The sequence below is a fragment of the Augochlora pura genome, chromosome 1, assembly GCF_028453695.1.
Source record: "Augochlora pura isolate Apur16 chromosome 1, APUR_v2.2.1, whole genome shotgun sequence".
Classification (NCBI taxonomy): domain Eukaryota; kingdom Metazoa; phylum Arthropoda; class Insecta; order Hymenoptera; family Halictidae; genus Augochlora; species Augochlora pura.
In genome coordinates, this window is record NC_135772.1 from 16,971,873 (window position 1) to 16,987,386 (window position 15,514).

Consider the following 15,514-nt stretch of genomic DNA (forward strand, 5'->3'; position numbering starts at 1 on the left):
CTTCGTTGCCGACGTTTTCTTTTTTTATGTTGTAATCTGTAAGTTATCTTGTAAATAGTTCTTGGTAGGCGTTACTCTCAGCACAAAAAGGAACGTTGCTTCTATGTATTGTTCGACAGTTCGACGACGGGCCGCTACTTCGCGGGGGATCGGTTGCCCGGCGAGCAACGGAACAACGCGCGTCGTTTGGCGAGGCCCCGCGCGCTCGATCCGAGTCGACTCGTATCGCGTCGAGTCACCTTCTGTCCGTCCCGCAAATTAAAATCGAGTACCGCCGCAAAACGAAGAGACTCTTACGTCGGAGCAGCGGAACGTGGATCCGCGGCTCGCGGGGAAACGATGGGGGTAACACGATCTTGGTCGAATCGATGTACTTAAAACGATCGCGGGCAGTTTGGCCGACCGACTCCGGGAACGGTTTGTCCGCTTTAGCGTCGCGTTCGTCGCGACTCGACGGCGTCGCGCCGATAGATGCGAAGGGAAACGGTGTCGGACTCGCCGGGATTTGGGGTAGAAAAAGGGCAGAGAAAGGCTGCCGATCGGCGAGTATTTCCGCCGATTTCCTCTCGGCGATCGCACGGAAACGATACGTCGTCGATCGGTTCCACCGATTCTCTCGCCGTGCTCTAATCCGCCGAACTGTGCGACGTTCGAGCCGATTCCTTTGATTTCGCTCTGGATGTCGTGGACATCGCGCAGCTTCGCTCCAATTGAGAACTCGGGAAGAAGGGGGACCGGAGGCGAGTGTACAAAATACAACGCAGTGATTCATTATTATAACACTATCGCCTAAGTACTTACTTTTTTTTTTTTGTTCTGCCGTCTTCTTTTTATACATCCCTTTTTTTTATATCTCGATGTACTTATTAATTATTCGTTCGGGTTCACTTTCGTTAGAATCGAAGTCAGTAACAGGGGTAGAGAGATAGAGATACAGGACGAGAGAGAAAAGAGAGAAAGAAAGAAAGAAAGAAAGAAAGAGAGCGTTAGAGAGATTGAGTGCGTGAAAGATGGAAGGAGAAGCATATCCTGACTGGTTTCCGTTTCTCATGGAGCTGAAAGTAATCAAAATAATTAGTCGACTTCGAGATTGAGGATCATTCGATTCCGACGTGAGGGAGAAGAATTGGTGTCCGTGCAAAGAGACATTCCAGTGTCTCGTTCGAAAACGCGAGAAAGACTATAGGGGGGGGGGGGGGCATTTAGGATTCGTTTTCACTCGGAGGTACACGCAGGGACACTGGAATAGAGGAGATGTGGGTGCACCGCGTGCCAAATTGAAACGTACAACCGCGTTGCCTGCAAATTTCGACAGTATATCGTGCACGCTTCCGTGGTTGTGTTGTATATAGTGTCGCCGATCGATTCCTAGATCAATGTACGACTGCGTGTATATTACGTGAAAGTATCCCTATTCGTTTTACAATGTATCTGCCTCTGTAAAGATACAATTTATTATAATATCTGTTGTGATTACCAAACTGTTCTCCACGTTCTTTCTGACCCTCCCACGTGACATTAACCCCCTTGCACTATAGTAAACAGTCGGACGGTCGTGGCGAAGATTTTATGCAAGATCTACCAAATATGAATATTATTAATTTCTTCTACGTCGAAGTAAAAATAAATTCTCCTGTTAACAAAGTATAGAAACGAAAGTAAATAAAGGCAAAAATTGTCTGGTCCTATTAGGAAAATTATTAGGTACAAATAAGTGCTAATCGTCGCAGCATGAAAGGAGCGATAGTGCAAGGGGTTAATGTTCGAACCTTAACAAAATACCGGCGGCAAATTCATTTCGTCTTTGACGTCGATTCATGAATTCTAACCAGTGACAAAAACAGTTTTATTTTAACTAACGCCAATGCGGAAGATGTTCAAGTTGTACTGGCTAACCTAAATCATTCGTCTCCATCGTAACCAATTTCCCATTAAAATTTTCAGTGATTAAAATTATCGAAAAATTGAATTAAATTAAAAGAAGAAAGATGACGACCATGAGCGATGCGCTAGCAAGATACCCTCCCAGCGTAGCGTCCCGGTGCTCCCCGAGGAACCTCTGCGATCCAGGATGCCCGAAATGTTTAAATATTCAGCCACCTGCCACCGGCACTTCTTCCGTTCGCTTTCAGCTGACCTACACTTGCGACAAGTAAGAAACCCCTACGTGAATCCTATCGAAGATATTAACGGGATGGTGTGTTAACAGCGCGCTATACGCGCCGTGCTATTATCCGCGCCCGGTCGTTTGCCCTCCCCCAAAACCGCCGCCAGTGAAGAAAATTAATTGTTGTCTGAACTGGATCGATTGCTGCGGTGTACCGGTATCCGAATATTTTCGGTGACTGGATTTTTATGGTATTAATATATATTAATACGTTTGATAATAATTTTTGTAAATTCCTATGAATTTTGTTCGAACCGAAAAGTATAGTGATTAATTAAGCTGTCGATACGATTAAAATGTTACGGATGAATTAAGCTTGTATTTTGAATAATTGCAAATCTATGTGAACGTAGAGAAGTTCGTTTAAATGGAAAACACATGAAAAAGTGTTCGCTTGTAGAGAAGTTCAAGGCGCACAATCTCGCCGCGATGCGATTGCAAAATTCGTAGAAATTGTTTTCGTAGCACCGCTTTTTTGGTATAATGATTCAAGAAAATTGTCTCCGTTGAAACAATATGATCCGCAGTCTCCCGTGCCAGTAAATTTTCAATCGAAGAATGTCCTGTTGCCCCCCTGTAACGTGCGAAAGGCGTAGCAGCACCCTGCCGCCGCCATGTTGCCACGGCCCTAAGCCTGGCCCCTACGTCTGGCCGAAGAACGGTTGTCCACCACCGCAAGCCTGTCTGCCACCCAAATGTTGCTGTCCACCGCCACCGTGTCCACCTTTGGTACGTGTTTCGTTAATTCGGCGCGGCGGCTTATATTTCTTTCTCAGATTCGTTTTCGACGATATCCGCGGCGAATCGCGAATTATCGAAGCGGCGCGCCCCGTCGGCCACGGCGAAACTAAACATTGAACCCGCTCGTTTATTGTTGCTGCTACATACATCCAACAATAACAAGGAAGTTTTGCTAATAGATATGCAGACCACGGCCGGAGCCGCCTCCTCGACCGCGACCCGTCTGCATGCCCGAGTGCCGGCCAATTCCTCCACCTGTACCGATCCGGTGTCCGCCACCTCCGAAAATAAAACCACCGGCCTCGCGCGTGCAATTCTGCATACGCAACGAGTGCGGTTGCTGCACTTACGCGCCATGCTATTTCGCCGATCGTCCCGCGTGTCCTTGTACGGACTGCTGTTAAACCCTGATCCAATTTATTGTTCACCACTTTTCGTCGATTAAAAATTGTGAGTATCCAGATAGTAGAAAGTAAGTCGATCCTAATTCGAGGTCGAAACAATGACGATTTTTGGGAATTGAAAATTTAGAGTGATTTTTTAGAACTAGGTGTCGGTGGTATTTATATAGATTTTGGAAGAGTAGGAGTCGGGTGTATTCAAATCCTAAAAAATTCAAAATTGAGGCTATTCAGATTTTATAGAATAGGAAATTTTAGGTAGATTAATTTTAGGTAGATGAATTTTAGAAAATTAAGAGTATTTTAATTTAGAAAAATTGGTAATTAGGATTTTTAAAAATGAAGACTGGAGGATATCCAGATTCAAGAAAATTAGGAGCCGAGAATATTGAAATTATAAAAATTAGAAACCTAGAGTCCTCAGAGTTTAGGAAATTAGAAAATATTTAGAAATTGAGAAGTAGATTCCAAAGGATTGATAATCCAGATTTTAGCTAATCGGAAAACTTGACTATCCAGATTCCAAAAAATTTGGTATCCATAATATCCAGATTTTAGGAAATTAGAAAATAATTAAAAATTGAGAAGCAGATTCCAAAGAAATGAGAATTCAGATTTTGGTTAATTAAAAAACTTGACTATCCAGATACTACAAATTTTGCTATCCAGAGTTTCCATATTTGAAGAAATTAAGAATCGAGGCCATGCGGATTCTAGAAAATTAGAAATCAAGATTATCCGGCTTGTAAATCCTGAGATGAGCGAGGCGGAGCACCCGCTTCCGCGAGATCGTGCCAAGGGGCGCCCGGCAGTTCGCTTGTCATTACAATAAGCAATACATCCCGGGGAACGGTGTAACGACGATGTCGACGAACGCCGAGGATCGCGGATTATCCAACAGCCGCTGACTCGTTTTGCTGCCTTTTGTGGTCGGATTATTGCAGGTCGTATCCGCGGATGCTGGCTCGTCGTTGTTGTTTGAATCGTTCGAGTCACTGAAAATACGGGGCAATAAAGCCTCCCCCGTTATCAGGGCGAGGCCCCCCTCTCCCCTCTCCCCCCCCCCCCCCCGGTGATTAAAAACCCGCCTTTATCGTTTATTCTGCCAGCTACGCGGTACATTCGATCAGAATATTACTTCGCGTTCCGTTTTATTAGGTCGCCACTTACCAGCGTTTCCCGCAAACACGCCGCGAGGATCCGCCGGCCGCTTATGGTTCTGATAACGACCACGTTTTTTTTTTCGAGTAGGGCCTCCGTAAAAACTGATAGGACGCGACCGTAACTTTTTAATATTTTTCACGCGTCGACCTATCGCGCATAAACAAGTGCTACTCGCGAGCAAATTAGCGAACGAGCAAAAAGTTAGTTGAAGCGGGCGCATTTAAATTGATATTATTTTAACGAAGGTCTAAATATCGCGAAATTCACGCGCAGTAAATCGACGCGGATTTCTCTGAATTTTTCATTCAATTACCCGCGAACAATGACCGTCGAAGGAAAGAGGGAGAGAGAGAGAGAGAGAGAGAAATAAAAGGAGTGAGAAAGAGAGAAAGTTCCATAGAAAGGGTGGCAAGAGAATATCATCGGCAATCGAATGGAAAAATACTCGGTATCTGGTCGTTGTCTCGCCCGCGTACACGAATACTCGAGTAACGCCCCGGCCCGCTTGTGCACCCTCGTGTTTTGTATCTAGTTACGTCCATCTTCCTTGCCCGGCTGATGTTATACGGATTACATTATTCATGCCACCCTTTATCCAAACTGTTCTTCGACGAGGAGCAACGCGATAGGAGGAACACAATCGAGTGCAGGAAACGGGGACAAAAGGAGGAGACGACGCCTTCGACGATTTAACGAAGCAATTTAACCGTCTGAGTTGCCTATTCCGCGCGTTAAAAAAAGATCCACGGCGGAGCCACGACGAAAGGAAGGCAAGGTCGCAATAATGGAAGGCGCCGGCTCCTATCGACCACGGTCCGAATTCTGCTTGCTTTTCCCTTCCTTTCTTTATCTTTCGCCCGTCGCCGTCAGCGGGTCGTCGTTATTTCAAGAATCAAGGACGAAAAGTAAAGATCCCGTTTCCCGGAAATCGTTGCACTTGCAGATTCTTGTCTCGAAAATTTTCGACCGAGAAATATTAAAAGTTCCGAAACTGCGGGTCGAAGAAACAGGAGAGAGAGAAAGAGAAAGAGAGAAAGAGGTCGAACTAAAATATGTCGAGCGACGAGCGTATCGCAGGGCGGGGTTTGTTTGAACGTGATCGCGGCCGCGTCTTTCGCTGTCACGCTATTATGTTCGCCGCTTCCTATTTGCCTGAGATCATCGTTGTTCTAGTTCTAATAACGGAGAGTGCTCATCATGCTCGGACGAGCCGGAGAAATGTGCAAACGGACGCTGTAATGGATGCACGTGTCACACGAGCAAGCGAATGGACCGCCTCTCTGTCGCGCGAGCAAGAAGCCAAACGATGTTTCGGGGGACGGAATTCGTTCCCACCCTGCGAAATTGTTGAAAATATCCGGCCCGCCCTTATCATCGCCTGCCATATCTAAGCCCCCCCCCAGAGGCTGCGATAATTTTCTAAGTTTTCTCCAGGCTCCAGCAACGGCACCGTCGCATTATTTTTATCATCGTCTGTCGCTCTCCTTTCCCTCGCTCTATGCTGATTTCTATGGAAGAACTTGGGAACGGTATTCCATTTGTCATTAATCTTAGAGTAGTAACCAATGTCTTGGTATCGCTAATGGTCACTCGATGTCAAATTGACTCGGTATCAATTAATGGCCGCTTGACACCAGAGACAATAATTGCGAATTGACGTCAAACTGACTCCATATAAATAATGGTGTTACGGAGCGATACGGAGACGATTTGACCCGAAGTCGCCATTATTGATTTTGACTTGATTACTACTATAGCGATGCAGAGCCAATTTTATGCGATGTTAAACCTCATTTGTTCGCACCTTGTTTATTTATTAATTCCGAAAGAATTAATATGTACCAACTCATCAGTAGACCTTTATTATCCGAAACACTGTTGAGCGTATTCTTGGTCATAGCAACAACCTACTCTTACACGTATACAGGATGTTCCATAATTCATGATTCGAATTGGGTCATGTAGATTCTATGGTTGGAGATAAGACGAAAATCAAGAATAACGAAATTGCGTGGCAGGCTTCGTTTTCGAGGAACACGCATTTAAATATCAGTCGAATACATGCATTTTGAACAATATCTTTGCTGAACGTAATATACTATATTCAACGAAAAATACATTCATTGTTTTAATATCCTGTTATTAACGTACGTATTCTTCACTCACAAAAGGTCGTATTTAGCGGTTTATAATGATCAATCGGCTTTTAATTAAGAATGAATTCAATTTTACACTTGACCCAATTTTTACCATGAATTATGAAACATTCTATACGTATATACATAATGGAATTGCAATATAGAAGAATTGCTGAAATAATTAATTCTTAGCAACATAAAAAATCATGTTCAAGAACAGACAAGATCGCTCTTAATAACGAAGTTAATAATAACGTTGCTAATAACGTTAAACTCTTAATTAAAACGATGAACATTGCTTTATATATGTATTAACGTTGGTTAATTAGAGACGTCCAGCGCTCAAATGGTAACCGTATCTCTTTTCTCGGGTTACCGGACGCGAGCATTTGTACCCCAGTTACCCGATCTGCAGCTACGACGATTCGAATCCATAGAAACACGCTGGAAGGGATCAGTCGAAGCTCTATCATCGGACCACCCAGGTTATCACCGGCAGTGTTGGAAGTCAATTCGGCGTGCGTCGCTTCTGTAAGGCTAAACCTTGCGTCGCCGAGCTTTCAAGGATCTTCGCACGCCGCGAATGCATAAACACGCGGCAACAATCAGTGTTGGAACGAGGCACGAGCTGACCATAAAGCGTCAACACAGATCTACGGATAATTGATCGGATCTCATCGTTTTTCATAATTTCGCTCGACCAGAATCACTGTACCGATTCCGGCATACGTAGCGCTTTATTATGCAAAGCGCCAGGCGGTTTCGCTGGGATAACGAGCGATAAGCAGGCGATCCAGACGGAAACCGAGATTCACACCTTGCCGCCGTCGCCGTCGCGATATAAGTTTATTTCTTTTTTATAGGATGAACGATTGGACGACGGGGCTCACCGGGCTGTTATACCCGCACGGCTTATCCCGAACGACGGTCCCCGAATAAATCTCTGATCGTATTCGGAAAACTCCTGGAAATTTTCGCGGTCTGGGCGGAACGGCGCGACAACGGCATCCCGCGAGCATAGGAAACTCGGCTCTCGTCCAATGTTCTTAGAGCATCGGCGTGGATCCTCCGACGCCGCGGATCGCACGCATTGAATTTAAACGGTCTCGCGGCGACGAATGGGGATCCCTTAACTTGAGAAATGAGACTAACAACTTTCGCCCCGAGTGTACTGAATTTAACGGGGTCCGCTCCTTCAAGAGCAACTTTCGCGGAAACTCCGCGGGAAACTCTCTGGCCGCGACGTCAGGAATTCGTTGTTTCCGACTCGGAGTCACAAAAGCTTTGCATAAATGCCAGTCAGCCAGCCTCCGGCCCTTCTGTCTTCCCGCCCCCCCCCTTTCCTCGATTAATTGCCTCTTAAAAAGCCGCGGGTCGACGAGAAAACAAAATCTTCCGCGGCCAATGCTTTCCGCCAGCGAGCGCCGCGATTCGGTGTACGGAGCCGATAGCATCGTTGTGATACGGACCCTCTCCGTGTTCCAGGCAAGTAAAGAGTGTGTATGAGAGAGAGAGGGGTTCTCGTGTTTCGACAGCTCGAAACTTCGTTCCGCAACGTGTCAGATAATTATGAAAGTAAACCGAGGGTTGTTTACCAGACTGATATGTAGCAAGTACGCGGGCACCGTCGGGGAAAATCCTTCAGAAACTTTCGGAAATTCGTTGCGGCGCGGGCGCAGATTCCCGCGAAATTTCGTTTAATGAACATCCGCGCTTGAAACAAAATACACGAGAGGGGAGGGCTTTGCAGCTAGTTCTTGATTGAATTGTAAGCCGAGACTCGTAAGCTCGTATGCAGGGCGGCCTACAATTATCCTCCAGACACAGCCCCGCCGCGGCCCCCAACGTTTACACGTATATGTTTTGATCATTATCCGCGCCGGTGATATTACGCTCGTCTAATTATTGTCGAGAAATGGACGTCGATTATAACGGGCCTATTTCCCCGCAGCAATTTACACCGCGCTGTCTGTCTCTCGCAGCATAACTCCGCTCGCCGTACTGATTCCGGATCTCTTTCGTGGCTCGACGTTGTTGTTCTACGCGGACCTTTTAACGGATCGCGTTTATGCGCGTACAGAGTCGAATTAATTTTGCACGCGTACGGAAATACGGGATCGGAGCGTTTCAGCTTTTCGATGGTGTTTATATATGCATTAAATATCTGTAAAAACTGTGTCAATGCCGAATGCTGGCGTCGACAGTGAAACAACTGCTGGATGTGTTTGGGATCCCGGATGGTTTTGGAAATCTCGATATCTTTGGGGTGCTGTCCCGACCAGGGAAATGGGATCCCACGTGTCCCTAGATACACGGTTTTATGGGGAATATATAGCAAAATTATAGTACAACAGGATATCCTTTATTGGAATTTGCGATATCGCATTATTTATTATTTGAATATTTTCTCGTGTATATTTCTGAGTTAGAACTTGCAGAAGCAGTTGTAATTCTATAATTATTGTAATTATTGTTTTTATAGTTTTAAGAAGAAAATGGGATCTTTAGTTTAATATTATTGCTGTTGTTGTTTTAATAATCTTGGATATCAGAGAAATATAAGCGAGCATTTGGTTATTAGGTTGGAAACTATGAAACGGGCGTTTTTGTTTAGTCTATGTACAGCTGCGACGCCCGTTTCATAGTTTCCAATCTAATACATTTCTAACCTATTCGATTCACTACCTTTAGTGTTAAAATCGCAACACACAATACTTTATTTATGGTAGGTCTCTAATCTTCCAGCGACAGTATTTTGGCGAATACTTCGTAGGATGGTTTTTAATAAAATTCCACAACCACGGGACCGGTGGAACTGGGTTGCCGAATCAACTGAAAACGCCGGCAGGTTCCTTTCATCTGCCGGGGAAAAGTTCCTTCGGGTGAAAATCGATTGAAGATGGAATTTCAAAAGGGGCTTTCTTTCTAATTTACGTGCGAGCCCCGATTTTATTTTGCTTTAGGATCTTCCCGAGCACAGCGTGTGTCGCAGTATCTCAGGTTGCTGGCGAATTGGTAGCCCGGAGACACGCCGCGCGGCGTCGCATGATTGGGGGCTCCGGCGCGGGAAGGACGGCGTTACCCGGGTAAAGATTCTTCTCGTCATCGGTTGAAAGAAGCATTGATATTCGCGCGGTATGCCTTGCGGTATCGCGGAGCCGGCCGGGATGGGAAAAGTGGGGGGAGGAGACGAAGGGCGCGCAAAGGAATGCAAATGAGAGTTCGCGCCCGGGGTCGGACGGGGAACGCGAAAGAAGGGATGACTAAGTGAAAGCGTTATAGATAGATCGATCTGCATTCCTGCTGATAAAATCTTTCAATTGATACCCTTGAACGTGACTTCTCTCTCTCTTTGCCCTTTCGATTGTAACTGCGGGATACGGGTTTAATCTTGCGTACGGGCCGTTTCCCCGATTTTCGCGCGATAGTTTTCGGGTTGAAACGAATGTTTCTAGATGTTGCAGTGTACACGGAATGTACACATCCATGTATATTGGAATACTTGATTTTATTTACCTTTTTGACAATATTTTACCAATAACGTATTGGATACTTCATCGATGCTGAAAGAGCAATTCTCTTTATTAATTTTACTAGATCCAGCAGTTGAATACGAAAGTCAATCTAGCAAATAGTTTTCTATTATCCAGCTGATATGATTTAATCGTGAAGGTGTGTGATAATTTATTTTGTCTTTTATCAGCGTTATTGTTTTTACCAAGTTGAATAGTATCAGATAACAAAGACGTCTCATAAAGGCAGAAAATATTTTTTACCTTTCTTCGATTAAAAAAAGCTGTGATCAAAAGTTCAAATAGCGAAAGTATTAAAGTGTTAAATGTAATTTTAAAAATGGTAACGCGAGCTGCTTAAACATTTAATTACTCAAAGAACTAATGAAATTTAACACCACTAGATATCACTGAAAATATGTATACCTAAAATAAAATTTGCCGAGAAAAATTCTTTCACAGCATAAATTCATAAGCAATAATAAGTTCATTGAAAGCTGTAAGTGTTCGCATACTTAATGAACAATGACGCACATCTGCAGTGTTTTCACAGGTGTTTCGCGGATCCGTTCGAGCGGAAGTTGAATACCGCTCCGCGGAACTAATTGAAAACGTTATTTATTTATTATACGAAACGTACATTGTCGATACGGAAGGGAAATGATGATCGAACGGCGGATAAAAATATTATACGTCACGCGCATACGCCTGACGGTGCATACGGTTTAAGGGAGTCCTCAATTTTTCACACGCCTCGCCATGACGGATCGCGAAAGCGAAAATGTGCTTGCTACGCGGGCACGTCCTTTGTACGCTTGTCAATTACTGCCTACCCCGATGTATTTCGATATTCTGTCGAGTGTCTACGGCCAACCGGCGAAAAAGAATGCCTCGGAATTGGAAATTTAATTATGAACGATACGATCGCGTAGTCGTATCGACTATCGAGTATATCGGGGGATGGTATCGCCGTCGGATATCGAGTGTCATCCGGCCGCAAAGTATGCGATCAAAAAAAAATAAAAAAAAAGAGAAAGTATCTAACTTCGCCGGGAACACATACTATTCGGTCCTACGCCGATATACGAAAACAGATTTTTTTTCGCGAACGATTCGCGCTAGTCGACGATCGGCCGAGATTCGCACGGGCGCGGATCGAGGGTCAAACACTTAGCAAAATCGAAAATCCTCGTCGGTTTGAGCACTCCGCGATTATTGTTCCGGACAATACTTGCCCGTTGGAGAAAGGTATGCCGTTCGGCGCTGTATCTCGTGCAGTCCGCCGGATTATTATGGTACAGAGAATCGGCGGAGAGGCGACTGTTGTTCGATGACCGGTTCGCCAATAACGCGTGGTCCCAGAGCTTCGACAGGATATCTTTTCCTTCCCCCAAGGAGACGGCGCTCCTCCTCTCGGTAATTGATCGAATTTTATCTGTTTTCGTTAAGGTATACTCGGAGATTCTCTCCGATGGGTTCTGCGCTCGACGGCGGCATTGTAGGTCAGCGCATCCATCGCCGATATTATTTCTAAGGACGATATTACTCCGCGAACATTCTTTCGATTTACTTTCGCGGCCGTCCCCGTGGCTGGATACGTCCGCGGAGAGATCGAAGGAGACGTCCGAACGGTGAACAGCTTTCCCGGGCTTCCGTCGCCGCGTCCTCGGTTTCCACGAACGACGCTGCGCCGTTGAATCCCGCGGGACTTTCGGCTGGCCAGCCTCGAATCAAAGAATACATTAATATTCGCCGGAGGTACGGGATATCGCGCGCAGCAAAATATATCCGGGCGCGGATCCTCTCCGCTCCGACGAGGAAAAACAAATTCCCGAAGATTATTACGAGAAGGAAATGAGTCGAGCCTTGGCGCAGAATCCGCCTCTAAATTTCTCGGCGCTTTATTTATCACATTTATGATTCGCGCGATGAATACGGGCCCAAGGAAATAAAATTGATTGCCCTCACGAACTCCACGGCTCTCTTCATTCCAGAATTCTCGCCTCTCTCTCTCTCTCTTTCCTTCTCTCTTTATCGGACTCTCTTTCTCGCCGTACCTCGTTTACATCGTCGATGCCGCCTTTAAGGAAGATAGATCCTTCGGAGAAAGACTTCGTTGCGCGAGAGTCTTCCGTGAATCCCAATTTTTCTTTATTACAAGCCCCGACGTATCTTAATGACAGCGGGACTCCCGTTCCAGGCACGTTGTTCTACGCACGGATTTTTCCGGGAATACGTGTACCGGAGGAGAAAGATTTGTCTGCGTTATTTGCCGACGAGAAAAATCGTTCCGCGTCGTTCCATGCACCAGGTTTTCGGAACGGATCGGTGTTCCAGCTTTTTGTTTATTAGTCGGGTACGTACCAGACGCTCGGTATCGACGGCGTTCACCCAGCGACGATCCAACCCATACGAATTCCGTGTTCGGCCACGCGTGTCCTCCTCGTGCGAACACGCGGAACGTAAACCGTCGAAGACCTCGCTTCCGTAGCCAAACATCGAGCGTTTATGGTTGTCAACTAAAGGAGCGTACTTTAAACCCGCCACGGGTGACGTTGGCGGAGCCGGGAGTTCCCTCGGTACATCCTATTTATTATAAACAACCGTGATGTTTTCGTTCCGCGCGGATCGACCGCATAATTCTTGGGAAAACTCACGGCGAACGAGACCCGATCGTACAGCACGCAGCGCAAGGTATCGTCGAACACGTAGTCCAATTCCCAGGTCATCGTAAATTTTCGGAGCAGGGAATGCTGCCGCAGAAGTTCGGACGGAGTTGGACGTAACCCGAATTTTTCAATCGCGACGATCGATCGTCGGTTTTCGATCTTGGCGAGGGAACGCGCGACGAATTAATCGCGCGTAGACGCCGCGCAATTACGATGTCCTCGGAAAATATTTGCCCGTGAACGTAGCGAGGGTCCCGGGCTGCGCGCAGCCGACTTCAGGCCGCGCGTTTGACATCGTCAAAAAGAAATATCGAGCGGGGTCCACCACCCCGCCGCGCCCGTAGAGAAACGAACCTTTATCGAACAATGGACGACCGTTTTGAATCTGAGCTGTAATTTTTTTTTGTGCCCGAACGACAGGTTAATTAATCTCTAGCTGGCTCGGACGTCCGCGCGCAGCGGAGTACCCGCAGCGAGCCTCTTTCATCCGGGGAAAACCGTAATAACGGTCTCGGGGATATTTCCGCGGCCGCGACGGCGCGGTGTCGCGGTTTCAAGAACCCGCGATGGACGGGGCTTGTTCAAACTTCTCTCCAAAAACGGAAATAGCCGGCGCGATTGTAGCTCGATTTTGTAACTGCTCTCCGAGGCCGTTCGCGGTTCGACGCAACGTTCGCGCGCGGATCATATTTTCTATTAGCGTCGGACGCGTGCTCCGTATACGATTTGCGAACGAAGCATTTATTATTGACTATAGTACCGTCCGTCGAATAGAACAGTGTATATAAGGTAGGCAAAATATCTTCTTAAAATAAGAAGTCTAACTATATTAAATAAATATATTTTGTTAAATATTGCCTTTATTTTTAAAATTGATTTATCCTAAATTCTTTCTAAATTGGCAGAAATTCTTTGGACATTTTAATGCATAACATATACATGGCTCAATTAGGCTGATTATCCAAGCACGTTGGATATTTCCAATGCAACAATAATTCCATTTAGGCTACTTGTCTTCGAGCAGTGTCCTCTTTCAAAACAACCCCCTCCATGTTTTCGGAAAATAAACTCGGACCACTGTCAAAATAAAAAAAACTCGTACAATCTGGTGCACGTGTGAGAACCGCGAGGACATTGAAAACATAATTCGAGGAGGCTCGGCGAAAAATATGCGGTTATTGTGGCGTAATGCGCGGCCGAGCCCGGTTTCTCTGATATTTTTATTGGGGCGGAGAGGCAGCGGAGAGACAGTGCCGCGCGCGAAGTAGATTACAAAGGATTATTTTCAACGTTAAATGAATTCACCGGCGGCGGAACACACACGGTCGAAACGTACTAATGGACGGGGGTGGCCATCGCGTTCCGAATGAGTGCCGAACGTATTGTCCGCCAATCACGAAAGAATTCCGTACGGGAGAGCCCGCGTCTGCTTCGTTATTCTATCCGCCGGCGGACCGAACGACGAATTAATTAAATTACCCGAGTCACGCGGACTTCGTTTCGGACCGCGTCCAGCTTATGATTCATATTTGAAAATTGGGTGAAATTCAGCGACGCGGCGCGGACCGTGGACGCGCGGCATCGAAGAGCAGGATTTTTCCGTGGCGACGTCAGTTTAATATCCGGCGGAAACTAGAGGAGCAACAGAGTATTCGAGCAGCTATCGCATAGTTTCTTAACAAACTCATGTCGCCCGCCGCATTCCCGGGGCTAAGAGGCGGCGTACAGTCTACGTGGAACGACGTGTCAACCTAATAAGATAGAAGTATGTAGAAGGAGCCTGATTCCCGCAGACGATACTGCACCGAGCGCAGGCGATGCTGCACGATCGCTGCACCGAAGATAGACCATGGAGAAGGAAAACTGTTCTCCGCGTTAATAAAAGATTTTTCCTTTTCGTTAATTTCATTCGCCGATTTATACGGCGATCAGCGAGCGAAAGATGGCCGAGTCGAATGTTTTCTTTTGGGCGCAAAGCGGTCGAGTTATGAACGAAAAACGGAGGGAAAAAGAGCAGGGTCGCTCTGCTCGTTTCTAGTTTCGATAGGGCACGCTAACGAGCAACACGCTCCCCAGTATGTACGCGATACATGCGTTATGGTAACGCCGGGAATCATTAATCGGGTCCTAGCAAAGGGAATCGGGAAACGCGCGCGCGCTGCCCGGCGCCGATCGGCGCGGATCGGCGCGGATCCGTCGCGCCGAAGCGCAAGGAGCAGCGCGCCGCGGGGGCGGCTCGCAGAGCCGATGTACGTACAATCGAATTATCGGGCTGTTGCGAGCGGAACCAGAACTATTTTTTTCGGGGTCGTTTTCCCTTCACCGTGCCCCTCGGGCTCGTGAAACTTTCAGTACACGCATGCTAACCCCGTCCCCGTACGCTTCGCGAGCCTCGTCGAGCACCCCCCGTTGCCGCACCCTCCCGCCCGCGATCGCGGTCGTGTATCCGAGGATGTGGAAAAACTAGGAAACACAACTTTATTAATCTAACAAGGTAAGTTCGACGAACATATTTCGCGGTTCGCGCGGGCGACCCCGTCTTTCAGCGACGCGCTTTTCAATTTTTCACCGTGCCCGGGGAATTTCGATGGTTAATTAACGGAATGTAACGCGGCAAAGGGCGGACCGCGATCTCTTTTTTTTTTTTTATCCTGTTCGAACCACTGCACAACTTGGAAACTTTTCGGGGCTACATAAATTTTCGTAGCTCCGGCTAACAACG